The sequence below is a fragment of the Zingiber officinale genome, chromosome 9A, assembly GCF_018446385.1.
Source record: "Zingiber officinale cultivar Zhangliang chromosome 9A, Zo_v1.1, whole genome shotgun sequence".
Lineage (NCBI taxonomy): Eukaryota > Viridiplantae > Streptophyta > Magnoliopsida > Zingiberales > Zingiberaceae > Zingiber > Zingiber officinale.
The window spans coordinates 111,434,172-111,449,098 of NC_056002.1; positions in this window are offsets into that span (position 1 = coordinate 111,434,172).

Consider the following 14,927-nt stretch of genomic DNA (forward strand, 5'->3'; position numbering starts at 1 on the left):
CTGTACACTTAGACACAAGGGTTAAACCAAACAGGATCTAACTTAACTTGTTTGATCACATCAAAACAACCTTGAGGTTCCAACAATCTCCCCCTTTTTGATGTGAACAACCCAAGTTAACCTAAGGTAAACTAATAAAAAAATGCAATGTAAAGATAATTAATTTTACAAATAAGTGCAAAAAGATTTTTCAGTTTAACAATTGGATATACCTCCCCCTAGACTTAATATCCTTCTTCCCCTTTGATTACATAAAAAATGGGGTTCCTTAATAAGTCTAAGGTTAATTTTTTAAAAAAATTTGCAATAAATTAGAAAGTTTTAAGTGTTAATAAAAAATTTCTAAGTGAGAAAATTTTCAAGTAGAAAAATTTCTAAGTTAAAAATCAAATTTTTGTTCAACGGAAAAAATTTAATAGAAATAATTTAAATGAAGTCTGCTATATATAAAAAAATTTGTTGAGTTAAGAAAAAAAGTTTTCTAAGTGAAGATTTTTTTTTTAAATTTTTAGAAGAAATTTTAACAAATGTTATACCATTGACAAAGATTGAAGGCAATTAATTTTTTTGTTTATCAGTTTGTTAATTAAATATTTAATTCAGAAATTGACTTCCAGACTGTGGCGAGGCACTAGGCCTTCTTGGTTATTGGATCATCAACCACTTCTAGGCAAAGTCTTTTAATGAATTCAAATATTCAATTTTCTACCTGAAAGCTCGGCCTAATTTCATTTTTAATTCAAACAAGTTTTTGGAACCCAATACAGGTTTCTTCCTACAGGGTTAATCAGGTATTTTCTAGGTATATAAGCTTTTGATATTTTTCTGATCTGACTTTTGTGAAACCTATAGTACTAGTTTAATGCTCTATAGTTTCTAAAAACAGAAATATTTGAACAAGCAGAATTTTTCAAGTTTTCTATTTCTTCTTTTAATTTATCATTTTCAAGTCTTATTTTATCAAAATCTTCTATCAGACATGATTTTACTAAAAAAAATTTTATTTCTAAATTTTTATTTTTTAATTTATTATATTTACTTTTTAATTTGTATATAGATGTTGCCATAGACTTAATACCATAATAAAGTTGATCAGGAGGTAAGAGGCATACCTCACTTACCATATCAGACTTGAAGCCTGACTCACCCCTTGCTTCGCTGCATTCATCTGAAGTCGCTCTCCCTTCATCGATGCTGGCTTTTGATGTGCTTTGCTCTTCATGGTTCACCATCAGTGCTATACTAGCATATTCTTGTATTTCAGATTCAGATGATGAGCTGTCGTCCCAAGTAGCTTTTAGAGTCTTGTACTTCTTAGGTATCTTGACTTTATCCTATTTGAATTCTGGGCAGTCCTCTTTTAAGTGTCCTTCCTTTTGACATTGGTAGCATCGAACCCTTCTTCTATTTCTTGGATTTTTCTTATTATGCATTTCTTTAAATTTATTAGATTTAAAGAATTTCTGAAATTTCTTACCATATAAGCTTCTTGATCTTCTTCTGAGTCTGACTCGGGTTCATCCTTCTTGGTTGCATTTAGCGCCATAATCTGTCTTGATTCTTTTGTTGTCCCTGCACATCTGGTTTCATATAATTCTAAAGTGGAAAAAAAGTTCCTCTAGGGTACTCACCTCCAGGTCCTTTGAGATGTAGTAGGCATTGATTATTGAGGTCCATTCTGGAGTCCTGGGAAAGGTTGAGTGTGTAGCGTATCGTGTCCCAGTTGGTTACCGTTTCACTGAGGTTTTCAAGTCCGGTGATTAGTTCTTTTACCTTTGCGTGTAGATCGGCTACCTTCTCAACTCTTTCCAGACGAATATTCATCAATTTGTCTCGAAGTATGTCTCTTCTTGCGAGCTTGGCTTCGGATGTGCCTTCATGGAGTTCCAGGAACTTTTCCCAGAGTTCTTTGGCTAATGAGTAACTCCCGATGCGGTTGACTTCTTGAGGCGGCAGTACGCTTAGCAATGATACTCCACTCGGTTATTCATTACAGAATCATTTTGCTCTTTCTTCATCCAAAGACTCTCTTCTTTTTCCTCTCCATTTTGATTCGTAGGAGCTACAAAATCATATTTTATTATTAAATGAATCTTAAAGTCTGTTTTCAGAAATACCTCCATATGACGTTTCCATTGTGCGAAGTCTCTCTCGAATTTTGGTGGAACGATGCTTGGTCCGGCCATTGGTTGCTTTGCTTCGGTTGGCGGTTAGTCCTTCTGAAGCGTCCTTGCTCTGATACCCCTTGTTGGTCCCTTTGGAGGTCGGCAAGAGGGTAGAGGTGAATTGCCCTACAAAAAGAAATCAACCCTTTCTCGACTTATAGCTCGAATAAGAACACTTGTAATTAAAAATAAAGAGTCTAATTAAAACGAAATAGACACAAGAGAAATTACTTGGTTTGCAATCAGAAGATTGCTAATCCAAGGAATATGAAGCGCACTTTCTTGAAGGTCTCCTTCGGGTGAAGTAGCCTCTTACAGCATTAACAGCACACAAAGAAAAGTAGAATAAAAAGAAATGGAATACAAGTTGTTGTTCTAACGGTTGAAATCAGTGCTATATTTACAACACTGTTCCGGGCGCCTAGAAGGGTTTTGGGCGCCTAGAGTGGGATAGAATTATATTCCTGACGTGTCGGTCAACGACCACGTCACTCTTAATAAACTTTGGATTCCGGGCGCCTGGACCACAAAAGTCAACAGGATTGACTTTTTGTGGTCCGATTCCTCTACTCCGATTGTGCTCGTCTCGGTTCGGGTCTTTCACTCCGACTTCACTAGCTTGGGTGATCTCGTCCATCCGGAATAGGGCTCACCCGAACCCAAGTTCCAGTCTTCTCCTCGAGTAACCTTCTTCCCCGATTTTTCATCCCTCGAACGTCGCGTACGTTCTTCTCGTCCACCAGTGTATTCTTCCGCGACACCTCATCTCTCTGACGCACCGAGTCCGTCGGCTCTCTTCCCGTGCCGTCCTTCTCGCTAGCCACGTGTTCCGCTCAACTTCCTATGCTCTTAAGCTCCTGCACACTTAGGCACAAGGGTTAAACCAAACATGACATAACTTAACTTGTTTGATCACATCAAAACAACCTTGGGGTTCCAACATATTTTAGATTAAATAAAAAGTTCTTTAAAATCATTACATACTTAAATAGGAAATTTACTACTTATGAAAAACAAATAAACGAACTAACAAAAGAAAATAATAAACTTAATGAACAATAAAAATTGAACTCAACAACTGAACCAATTTAAACTAAAATCCTAACTCAAGTTGCAAAACTTGAGGAGGATAATCTTAAATTGAAAAATGAAATAGTTAAATTAAAGGAATTACTTGAAAAATTCACAACTAAATTGAAGTATCTTGACATGATACTTGGATCACAAAGATCTCTGTACAACAAGTCTAGACACGGATATAAGCCCAGCTCAACAAACAAATCCTTTATATTTTTAGTTAACCAAAATAAAAATCAGAGTAAAGCTTGGGTTCCGAAAGCATGTCTAACCACGCAAGTAGGACTCAATCAATATTTCATACTTAAAGATAAAATTTATTATATAAACCATAATAAATCATCTCCCTTAAACTCTAAAGTTAAATCTTCAAAAATAAATATAAAACAAAAGTAAAACCTTATGTTATTCAAACCTAATTTAAACAAATACAATATAAACAAAAATTATAATAAAATATACTATAATTATAAAAGTAATCAACATAAACCCAAAACTTAAACTCAAAATGTTCAACAATTCAAGGGAAGCTCTAAATTAGTTGGCACCTCCAAAAATAATAACTTACCCTGCAGGGTAATTAGGACTAGCTAAAATATGGACAACAATTTAACTTGACAAAAATACTGGTGAAGTTTTGAATGATAGTAGGTTAGGAAAATTATGTGTGTGCATGTCTGAGAAGATATGACTTCGACCTGGTGCATTTGGCTTGGTGGAACTAACTGAAACTACCCCTTACAGATTCTAACTAGTTAGACCAAGGTTTTATACTAAGTTCGATGGATAGGACTATTTGGAAAACCTCAAAGTCATGATTACATTAATGATGTCCGGGTGATTCACCATAACCCAGAAGTTTATCTAAAGAATGTCTATTTGTTGAACTCAAAGCTAAACCTGAATCTAACACAAAGTTAAACCCAACCCCTGAAATTGAATCTAACTCATTTCACAAAATTATAGGATTCCCTGATTGAAAACGTAGATCGAGTGAGATGACTAAGGATTTAAATTTAAAATAAAAATAAAAATAAAAAAATAAATTTAAAATTAAACACAAAAAAATTTAAATCAAAATTAAAAATTAAATAAAAAAAATTAAAATTAAAATTAGATTTAAACTTAAATTTTTTTTAAAAAAATTAAAATTAAAATTAAATTTAAACTTAAAAATTTAAAAATTAAAATTAAAATTAAAATTAAAATTAAAATTTAAACTTAAAAATAAAAAAAATAAATCAAAATTAAAAATTAAACTTAAAACTTAAAACTATTTTTTTTAAAAAAATAACTTAAAAGTAAGCTAAAATCAAAACTAATATTAGCTCCTACCTATTATAGGAAACCAAGTGGATATTGGTGTTAGGACCCTCGGCGACCAGCTAGAGAGAGGGGGGGATGAATAACCCTTGGTTACAACCGGGGAGGTTGTTAATCCAAGGCAGATGAAGTCGCACTATTTTCTCCTTTAGGCGGAGAAGCCTCTTTACAGTAATGAAAACGTAGAAACACGAAGCTAAACAGAAAAGGAAGTGTGTACAAGTGTTGCTTGGATATTTCTTATTGTTGTTAGCTTTTGGGAGCAAGGCTACTAATATAGCCCTGCTCGGGGCGCCTGGAAAGGTTCTAGGCACCTGTAATGAGATAATATTTTATTCCCGATGTAACGGTACGTGCCACGTCGAATTTGGCTAAGTTTTGGGTTCCGGTCACCCAGAAGGGTTTTGGGCGCCCCGGACTACTCCGGGCACCCCGAAGGTGAATGCCAACCTTTTGTTGACTTTCTCTTCGAGCCTCCAGCTTCGGCTCCGCTTGCTTTGGTCCGGATCTTCTGCTCCGGCTTTGCTCGCTTGGGTGATTTCGGCCATCCGGAATAGGGCTCACCCGATCTCAACTTCCGGCCTTCTTGAGCAAGCTTCCACTCTAGCTTCTTGTCCCTCGGAAACGCCGTGCGCCTCCTTCTCGTACGCCCGCGTACTCTTCCGCAGCAACTCATCCCTCAAACGCATCGATCCCGTCAGCTCTCTCCCGTAACATCCTTCTCGCTAGCTCCGTCTTTTGCTCGATGCACTATGCTCCTAAGTTCTTGTACACTTAAACACAAGGCTAAACACAACATGACATAACTTGTTTGATCACATCAAAACTACTTTGGGATACTAACAATCTCCTCCTTCTTAATGTGAGCAACCCAAGTTAAGTTAGGGTAAACCAACGTAAAGTAAGAGCAATAAATTTGCAATTAAAGTACAAAAATTTTAAAAAGTTTAAACTACCTCCCCCTAGACTTAATCTTCCCTTCTCTCCCTTTGATCACATAAAAAATGGGGTATCAAAAAAAAATCTAAGGGTAACTTTTCAAAAAATAAGAAAGTTTTTATTTAAAAACTCTGATTTTCTAACAATTTTGAAAAACTTATCAAGTTTTTAAAAACTTTGAAAAAAATTTAAAATAACTTTTATATCACTTAAAAATTTACAACATAAATAATTTTAGAAACTTTAAGTTTTGCAAACAATTTTCTAAGTAAAGAAATATTGAGTAACTATTTAAAACATTAATTTCAATTAAATATTTTATCAGTTAGTCAATTAAATATTTTATTTTATTAATTGGCTTCCAGACTGTGGCAAAACACTATGCCTTCTTGGTTATTGGAGCAACAACCACTTTCTAGACAAAACCTCTTAAGAAAATTAAACATTTAATCTAATGTCTGAAAGCCCTAAGTCTAATTAAATTTTAATTTAGACAAGATTTTGGAATCCAATATAGGTTTCAGCCTATTGAATTAATTAAGAATTTTTTAGGAACATATTTCTTTAAAATTTTTCTAATTTGTCCCTTGTGGTAATTTAGGTACTAATTTAGACCATTGAATTTTCTAATACCTTTATTATATGAGCATGTATGATTTTTCAAGTTTTTTATTTCTTTTTGTAAATGATCATTTTCTAATTTTATTTTATCAAATTCTTCTAATGGATAAGATTTGGCTAGAATTAATTTAACTTTTTATTATCTTTTTCTAGTTTGCAACAATTCTTTGATAAATATTTTATAAACTAGAATGACTTATCAGGAGGAAGAGATCGTGCATGACTTACCTTGTCAATCCCATTATCCGTAGCTCCCCTGAAGTGCTGCTTTCTTCCGATGTCGCTCCCCATTCATCGATGCTCATTTCGGACGAGCTTGCTTCGTTTTCGTCGTCTTGATGACTTGCCATTAACGCAAATCTGGCAACATCTTCAATTTCTGATTCGGACGATGTTTCATCCCACGTCGCCGTTAACGTCTTGTACTTGTTTGATTGGACATGTTTTTTGTTCTTTCCTTTGTCCTTGATCTTTAACTTAGGGCAGTTGTCTTTAACATGTCCTTCTTTGTTGCAGTTGTAACATCTAATTGTTCTTTTCTTTCTACCCTGCAGATGATTAATTTTTCTAGATTTAAATAGTTTTTTAAATCGCCTTACCATCATTATCATTTTGTCATCGTCAAGAAAGGATTTTGAATCTTGTTTGTCCATCTTTGTCTTAAAGGCAATGTTGTGCTTTGGCTCCTTCTTCGAATCTGCACATCTCGTTTCATGGACTTCAAATATTGAAAACATTTCTTCTAAGGTGACAGATTCTAAATCTTTAGATATATAGTAAGCATCTACTAATGATGTCCACTCGATAGTCTAGGAAATGCATTAAGCGCGTACCTTAGTGAATCTCGGTTGCTTACCTTTTCTCCGAGATTCGTGAGTTTAGTGATTAGTTCCTTCATTCTTGAGTGAAGATGTGTAACGGTTTCTTTTGCTTCCAATTTTATGTTACTTAGCTGGTTCCTTAGCAGATCCCGTCTCGCGAGCTTGGCTTCGGACGTCCCTTTGTGTAGCTAAAGGAACTTCTCCCAAAGCTCCTTTGTTGAGTTATAGGCGTCGATCCGGTTGACTTCTTGTGGTGGTAGGATGCTCAGCAGATGGAACTCTGCTTTGTCGTTTGTCACGAAATCGACCTGCTCCTTCTTCGTCCATTGGTATTCTTCTTTACCTTCGGATGCTACAAAACTGAACTTCATTATTAAAAGCAATTCAAAATCGATTTTAAAGAATACCTCCATTCTCTTTTTTTAGCTTGCGAACTCCCCCTTGAACTTTGGTGGGTAGATGCTCGGTCCGACCATCATCTTGTGTACTTCGTTTGGCGGTTAGTCCTCCTAAAGCATCCTGGCTCTGATACCACTTGTTAGGATCCTTGGCGATCGGCTAGAGGGGGGGAGGGTGAATAGCCCTTGGTTATAATCGGGGAGGTTATTAATCCAAGGCAGATGAAGTCTCACTATTTTCTCCTTCAGGCGGAAAAGCCTCTTTACAGTAATGAAAGCGCAGTAAGACGAAGCTAAACTGAAAAGGAAGTGTGTACAAGTATTGCTGGGATATTTCTTATTGTTATTAGCTTCTAGGAGCAGGGCTACTTATATATCTCTGCTCAGGGCGCCTGGAAGGGTTCCAAGCGCCTGGAATGGGATAATATTTTATCCCCAATGCAACGGTACATGCCACGTCGAATTTGGTTAAGATTTGGGTTCCGGGAGCCCGGAAGGATTCTGAGTGCCTCAGACTGCTTCGGGTGCCTGGAATGGTTCCGAGCGCCCCGGACTGCTCTGGGCGCCCTGCGCCCGGACTACTCTGGGCGCCCTGCGCCCGGACTGCTCTGGGCGCCCTGCGCCCGGACTGCTCTGGGCGCCCAGCGCCCGGACTGCTCTGGGCGCCCTGCGCCCGGACTGCTCCGGGCGCTCGGAATGGTTCCGGGCTTTCGGGTGCCCCGAAGGTGAATGTCAACCTTTTGTTGACTTTCTCTCTGGGCCTGCAACTTCAGTTCCGGTTGCTTCGGTCCGGGTCTTCCACTACGGCTCTGCTCGCTTGAGTGATTTCAGCCATCTAAAATAGGGCTCACCCGAACCCAACCTCCGACCTTCTCGAGCAAGGTTCCACTCCGGCTTCTCGTCCCTCAGAAATGTCGCGCGCCTCCTTCTCGTCCGCCCGCGTACTCTTCCGCAGCACCTCATCCCTCAGATGCACCGAGCTCGTCGGCTCTCTCCCGTGCCGTTCTTCTCGCTAGATGTGTCTTTTGCTCGACGCCCTATGCTCCTAAGTTCCTGTACACTTAGACACAATGTTAAACACAACATGACCTAACTTAACTTGTTTGATCAGATCAAAACTACTTTGGGATACCAACAATTGGACAGTGGTTTCTCCAAACATACGATGGGGGATCACACCAAGTTCACTCAGTTAACATACAAAGGCTTGAATAGTTGTCTTTGGAAACAACGGCAAACTCAAGTAATTAGGGTAGGTAATATTGAACTTAAAACTGATTTTATTGTTAAGAAAGTATTACTTATTAAAAATCTCAAATACAACTTTCTTAGCATTAGTCAATTGTGAGATTCTGGATATAAGGTTAGGTTCTTATCCTCTGAATGCCTAATTAAGCACTTAGATAACTGATGTGCATAGATTATATACACTTTTATACATGTTTTGACGCACATCTACTTGTATTTCATTAGCATAATCTATGTTTATTGCACCCTATTTCATTATAATGTCATACTTCCATTATATTTTATTTGGAGATCTGCTCTTTATTTATTTTCATTGATAGGACGTGATTTGGAGCAAAAAAGGAACTTAAATGAAGTCTAGAGCTTCCAGAGCATCTGAGCAGTGTGGAACTCACACGAGCATGTGAAAACTAAGTTTTTCCATGTTCTAGTCGTGTGGAATCGACACGGCCATGTCAAGGCCATGTGGAGACCGTGTGGAGGTCGTGTGGAATCGACACGGCCATGTCAAGGTCGTGTGGAATCCACACGGTTGTGTGAAGGTCGTGTGGAATTTTCGGCACTGAAGAGTGAAACTAAAACGGCCATAACTTTGTTCTCGGTTGGATTTACGGGCTGTTCTTTATATTAAAATGTAGATAACTTCAAGATCTACAATGTTAATGAAGATTTCAACCAGAGAAAACCTCATCTTGGTGGTCTAAAAGATGTTTCAATGAAACATAGCTATGCAGAGCCATGATAAGGGTCATGCAAGGGGTGTGTGAGATCCACATGGCCGTGTAGCACTTCCAAAGAGCAAGCAGAGGTAGGCCGTGTGAGCCACACGATCGTGTAAGATTTTCAGAGACCAAGTAATGTCAGGCCGTGTGAGCCACACGGCCATGTGAATCCATCCAGAAAAAAGCAGAACACGACCGTGTGAGCCACACGGCCGTGTCACCTTGGCCGAAAGCAAGATGTATGAGGCCGTGTGGATCCACGTTTGGCAAGTGATAGACCCGTTCGATAATCAGTCAAACCATTTTTGTGCCGAGTCGGATAGAGTATCAAGGAACACTCGACACTTAATGGCATCACTGTACTGATGCAGCAGGACAACGTTCCTAAACTTATGGAGATAATCTTCTGGGTCTTGACTACTGTCATATTCTCCGATAGCGGGAGGCCGGTATCCCTTAGGTAACTTTTCGCAGAGCACCTTGTAGAGAAGGACACTTGCTCCTCAGGATCCATTATGAACTCCTCCTTGAGAACTATAGTTTTACCCTTTTTAGAATCCCGGGGGGGGGGTGAGCTTTCTACTTCAGAAGCTTGCGGTTGCTCCTTCTTATTATAGTCGCTCGGGCCCTTGTGATGGTAATTGAGGCCAGGCTCTCAATAAAAGGTCGAGGGAAACTCCTTGGGCTACTTTCTTTTAGACCCTCTATCAGAAGCATGGGTCAGCTCCTTAGAAATTGTCGGCATCTTGTAAGGTCGAGAAGTGGTGGTCTGCTTCTCGGAGGCTACCCGCCTCTTAGCTTCTTTGTACAACTCGTATTCTCCGGCCGTCATGGTTACGTTAATCCTGTTGGTGCCCTCCATCTTTTCGCTCCAGGACAGGCAAAGAAGTTCCCACAGACGATGCCAAATTGATCATGTCCAGAGTCCGAGTCAGACGAAGGTCGGATGAAGTGTTGCTAGCATTAACGGGGAGGAGACTGTGATGCGGCGGTCACACGAGCTTCCCAGAACGGACCCCCACGTGGTCTTGAAGAAATACGGGGCCTGCGTTGGTGGTACCGGACCCCTGCACATACTCAGATAAGCACACAAAGCGTTAGAGACCAAGAACCAGAGAAAAAGTCCCCGAAGCAGGCCCTCCGATGCTCAAGTCAGATACTTTTTTCCCCAAAAGAACAGTGTACGAAGGAAGAAGAAAAAGTAGACAAGTGTATGAGTGAGCGTACATGTGCGAGGGATATAACACCCCTTTTTATATGACAATATGTATCTTCTGGAGATTGACCCCTGTCAGAGGATGTCGGGTGTCAGGACTTGTCAAGTGGTGGAGGACACGTGACCTTCTCCTATAGGCTGGAGGAAGGTTCTACTTGCAGGTGATCCCAACCGCTGAAATATTCCCTGACATATAGCAGATATTCACTGACAGGTAGTTACGATTCCCTGACCTGTTGTCGTGTAGTGCCTTCTATTCTGCCCGGGTGCAATTGAAACAACCTTGGTTAGTCTGTTGGGTGTTGATGAACAGACTGGTCGGGCTCCTTCTGCCGACCTTTATAATTCTGACCTCACCGAGGGTGACAGGTTTGCTCATGTTGGATAGCTTGACAACCCTTGATCAGTAAAATCAGGTCGGGTTTGGTCCTGACCGCGCTTCCCGTCCTAGGCCTGGGTTCCCGACCGATAGACTCATCTCTGGCTTCATACACCGGCTGGCCCCAGGTGGTCCCACTCCATATATCGACTGTCACATCTTCTTGTCTTATGACTGCTACGTCCCCTTGACTTTTGACTGTCACGCCCCCTTGACTTCTGACTGTCACGTCCCATTGACTTCTGACTGCCACGCCCTCTTGACTTCTGGTTGTCACGCCCCCTTGAGCAGACCCTATTACTATGCACCCCCTTGAGCGATGGCCGTCTTCTTCCGATCGGTGGCAAGGCTTATTTTTCGGTCAACACTTTTGACCTATTTTTCGAGTTCGGCCAAAGTATAGGCCTGGTCGGTCGTCTTCTTTCGCTCCGCCTCCAACAAATCTTTGGTCTTCTTAAGCTCTTTCTGCAGCTCGACATATGAGGGGCCCTGGGAGGACGGGCCGCCTGAACTCTTCAGCTTCTTCAGCTCTTCGTCCACCATGGCCAGTCGATTGGCGACAGCGATCTCCTCCACCCATCTCTGACATAAACAGGAGTATTAATAGCCGATCGGAAAGAGGGCGTAAAGGACTTCGGAAGAAAACACACTTACCCCAGTGGTCTGTTGCATTTGGCTGTTGGCCAGGTTGCCGAGCGGAATCATCGCAACACGGGCCCGAGCATCGGCCCACATCTCGGCGAGGGGCCCCTTCATGGTGATCATATGTTCGGGCGCGGTCAGCCGATCAGACTCGGGCAAAAGCTTCTCGGTAGGAAGGTGCAGGGTGGCCCTGATGGTGCGGTTCCATCCGGGAGACGTGTGAGCAGATGCAGAGGAAGCAGAGGTCGGGGTGGAGAACTTGGACAGAATAGCCGAGCGTTGGACCCGGCGGAGGGTAGGTGGAAGAGTGCTGACCGGCACAACCTTAATAGGGTTGGCAGGCAGGTTTAGTTGAGACGGAGTCCGATCGGAGGATAATGCCTCCACCACTGGAGTTTTCCCACGAGAATCGGATCCCGCCCGCTCAAATACACGAACAGCAGAAGTGGCCGAGCGCAACGGTGTCTCTGTCCGACGCCTTTTTTGTCTGAGCGGGCGCTCGCCGTCCCGATCAGAGCCTTCCTCTTGGACTGCTGGTTCCCTGTTTGAAGTATCGCCTCCCGTCACCTCCACGGGGGAGGCCTGAGCGGTCGACTCCTCCGCGTTTGTCTCGCTCTCACCCTCGTGAGAGCCGACCGGAGTGATGCCCAGTTGCTCCATCTCCTTGGCGGCTGCCGCCTCAAGCGCCTCAGCTTTCCTCTTCAAAATCCCGAGCATCACGGACTCCATGACGATATTTGCTGCAAAGGAAAAAAGAAGAAAATCAGTTAGCACTCAAAGTACATAAGCAAGTGAAATTTTTACCGAAGCTGCTTGGGAGTGGAGTACGGATCGGACTCAGGCCGAATATGTACAGCACGCCTTCAGGCAGAAGCTTGTTGATATCGAGCTTCAGACCGGCAAGCATGTTCGCGGCCTGGAAATAGTCCGGTCGGGTCTTAAAACTTTTAAGCTCAGGAGAAGTAGATGGTCCGACCTGCCATTTGGTTTGGAAGGGAGCCCGCTCGGGGAGACGAAGATAAAAGTAGTACTCCTTCCAGTGTTTATTGGAGGAGGGGAGTTTATCAAAAAAGACTAGACCGGGCCGAGCCTGGAATAGATAGGTACCCAGCTCGGACTGCTTAGGATAATAAAAATAATAAAAAAATTTCGGGCGGAGAGGAATGCGGTTTATCTTGAACAATACCACCACTCCACACAAAAGGCGAAAAGTATTGGGAACTAATTGGGCGAGCGGAAGACCAAAGAAGTTGCAAATGTCGACGAAGAAGGGGTGAAGAGGAAACTGCAGACCGGTTGTGAATTGGTCGCGGAAAAAACAGATGGCTCCGCTCGGCGGTTTGTGAGGCCGAGCGGTTGGTGAGGGTAGAATAAGTTCAAAGTAGAACGGCATGTCAAAACCATCAAGCAAAGCCTCGGCGTCACGCCGATTGAAGCGAGACTCCATGGTAGTATACCAGGGACCTAAAGTGAGGTCTGCGGGTCGGGAAGAACTGGCCATTATCCGATCGGGCAAGAAAGCAAAAGCCAAGAGAATAGAAAATGACACACGGCAAGGAGACGATGAAAGGGACAACGACCAGAAGACGAGAACTCGACAAAAAAGACGAGGAAAACAGAGAGGAAAGGCGGAGGAACCTTACGAAGAAGCTGGGGATCGAAGGAGGACGGCGGGGAATCGTCGGAAAACAGTGAAGCGTAGTCTCCGGAACGCTGAAGGACCGAAGAAAGGCGGCGGGACACGCGAAGGCAAAAGTGTGGCAGAGGAGGAAGGTGATGGCTTTATAAGGTCGGGCCCGATCGGCCTCGACCGTCCGATGCAGGTCACAGGAACCGAGGCCCCCATCGGGCCGTTCATTTCAATCCGCCGATGTCCCATCGGACAGATCGCCGAGCCGTACGATGACACCAGCGGAGGCGCCACGTGGCACAATGCCATAGGGGCACATTTAATGAGCGTCATTACGACACGCAGCGCGTGTGCTCGGTCTTAATGGAGATGATTTGCACGAATTTCGAGAAGATCCGAAGGACATCAGCGTTGACCGTCAACACGGCAGTAGAGCCAGCGCTCGGAAGGAGCCGAGCAGCCGGGGGGAGGAACATTCCAGAGGGGTAGGGCGATGTCATTCAGGCCGACCGACAGTCCAGTTAGTCGGACTTAGCGCCTCCTTCGACTAGACATGAAGGGGAGGCATGTGATCCGGTGATAAGGACGGGGGACCCTACGGCCACGTGGAGGTCAAAGGTCAAGAGATTCAACCCTGAGACACAACCGACCGGACGAAGCAGGCCGACCGACCGGACATTGCTGGCCGACCGACAAGTTGCGCCTGATCGGCCGTGAATCCCCCGAGTCGAATAAAAGACAACACGAGTAGGGGTCGGGTTTCCGATGCTCAAGGTAAAAAGGTTTCATGGCCGAGCGGGCTGTCCGTTCGGCCGAGGCACAAGGCAACAAAGTCAGGCAGGAGCAATCTCATCCGAGCATACGACTGAGGCAGAAGTGATATGCCCGCCGAGCGGCTGAACCGCTCGGCCCTGGAACAGACAGGAAGCGCAAGAGGACAAAGGAGACAGGGGATAACATCATCCTCGAGACGTCTGCCGCTGACAGGCAGCATGGTTGGCGGCCGAGCCGTACACAGGATCATACGGTGGAAGCTTCCACCGTCACATCCGGGATATGTTTGGACGATTGCGGAATGACGCCAGAGGTACTTGTCTGACAGGGGCTCATTAAGGTATGTTTGGGGAAGCGTGCACGCATAGAGAAACGTTCCCGCGCCTCCCCGGGGTCCTATATAAGGACCCCCAAACGTCGACGAAGGTATGCGAAAATCCTTACTGTAGCCACAGTTACGCTGTTTCTCTCGTTGCCTGACTTGAGCGTCGGAGGGTCGTCGCCGGGAAACCTCTGTCGGCTCGGCTTCTTTGTAGGTTCGCCGGAGATCTACACCACCAGTCGGAGACAGCGGAGCGTGCCACGTACCCAGTGTCCGTCGACTCAGCGCTCGGACAGGATCAAATTTGACTTGAGTGTCGGAGGGCCGTCGCCGGGAAACCCCTCTCGGCTCGGCTTCTTTGCAGGTTCGCCGGAGATCTACACTACCAGTCGGAGACAGCGGAGCGTGCCACGTCCTCAGCGTCCGTCGACTCAGCACTCGGATAGGAACACTAACTTTTGTAATTGTCGTATAGCAAAGTACGATGAAATAGTTGATATCGTATAAATTTGAGAGATCTACATTTTTCTGCATTCACTTTTCCACATCATGTTATCATGTTTTTGCTACGGAAGCAGTTCTATTTGAGAGCAGGCAGTTGAATTCTGCAATGTATTGATTTTATATGCCCAAAGAAAGATTTTGAAATG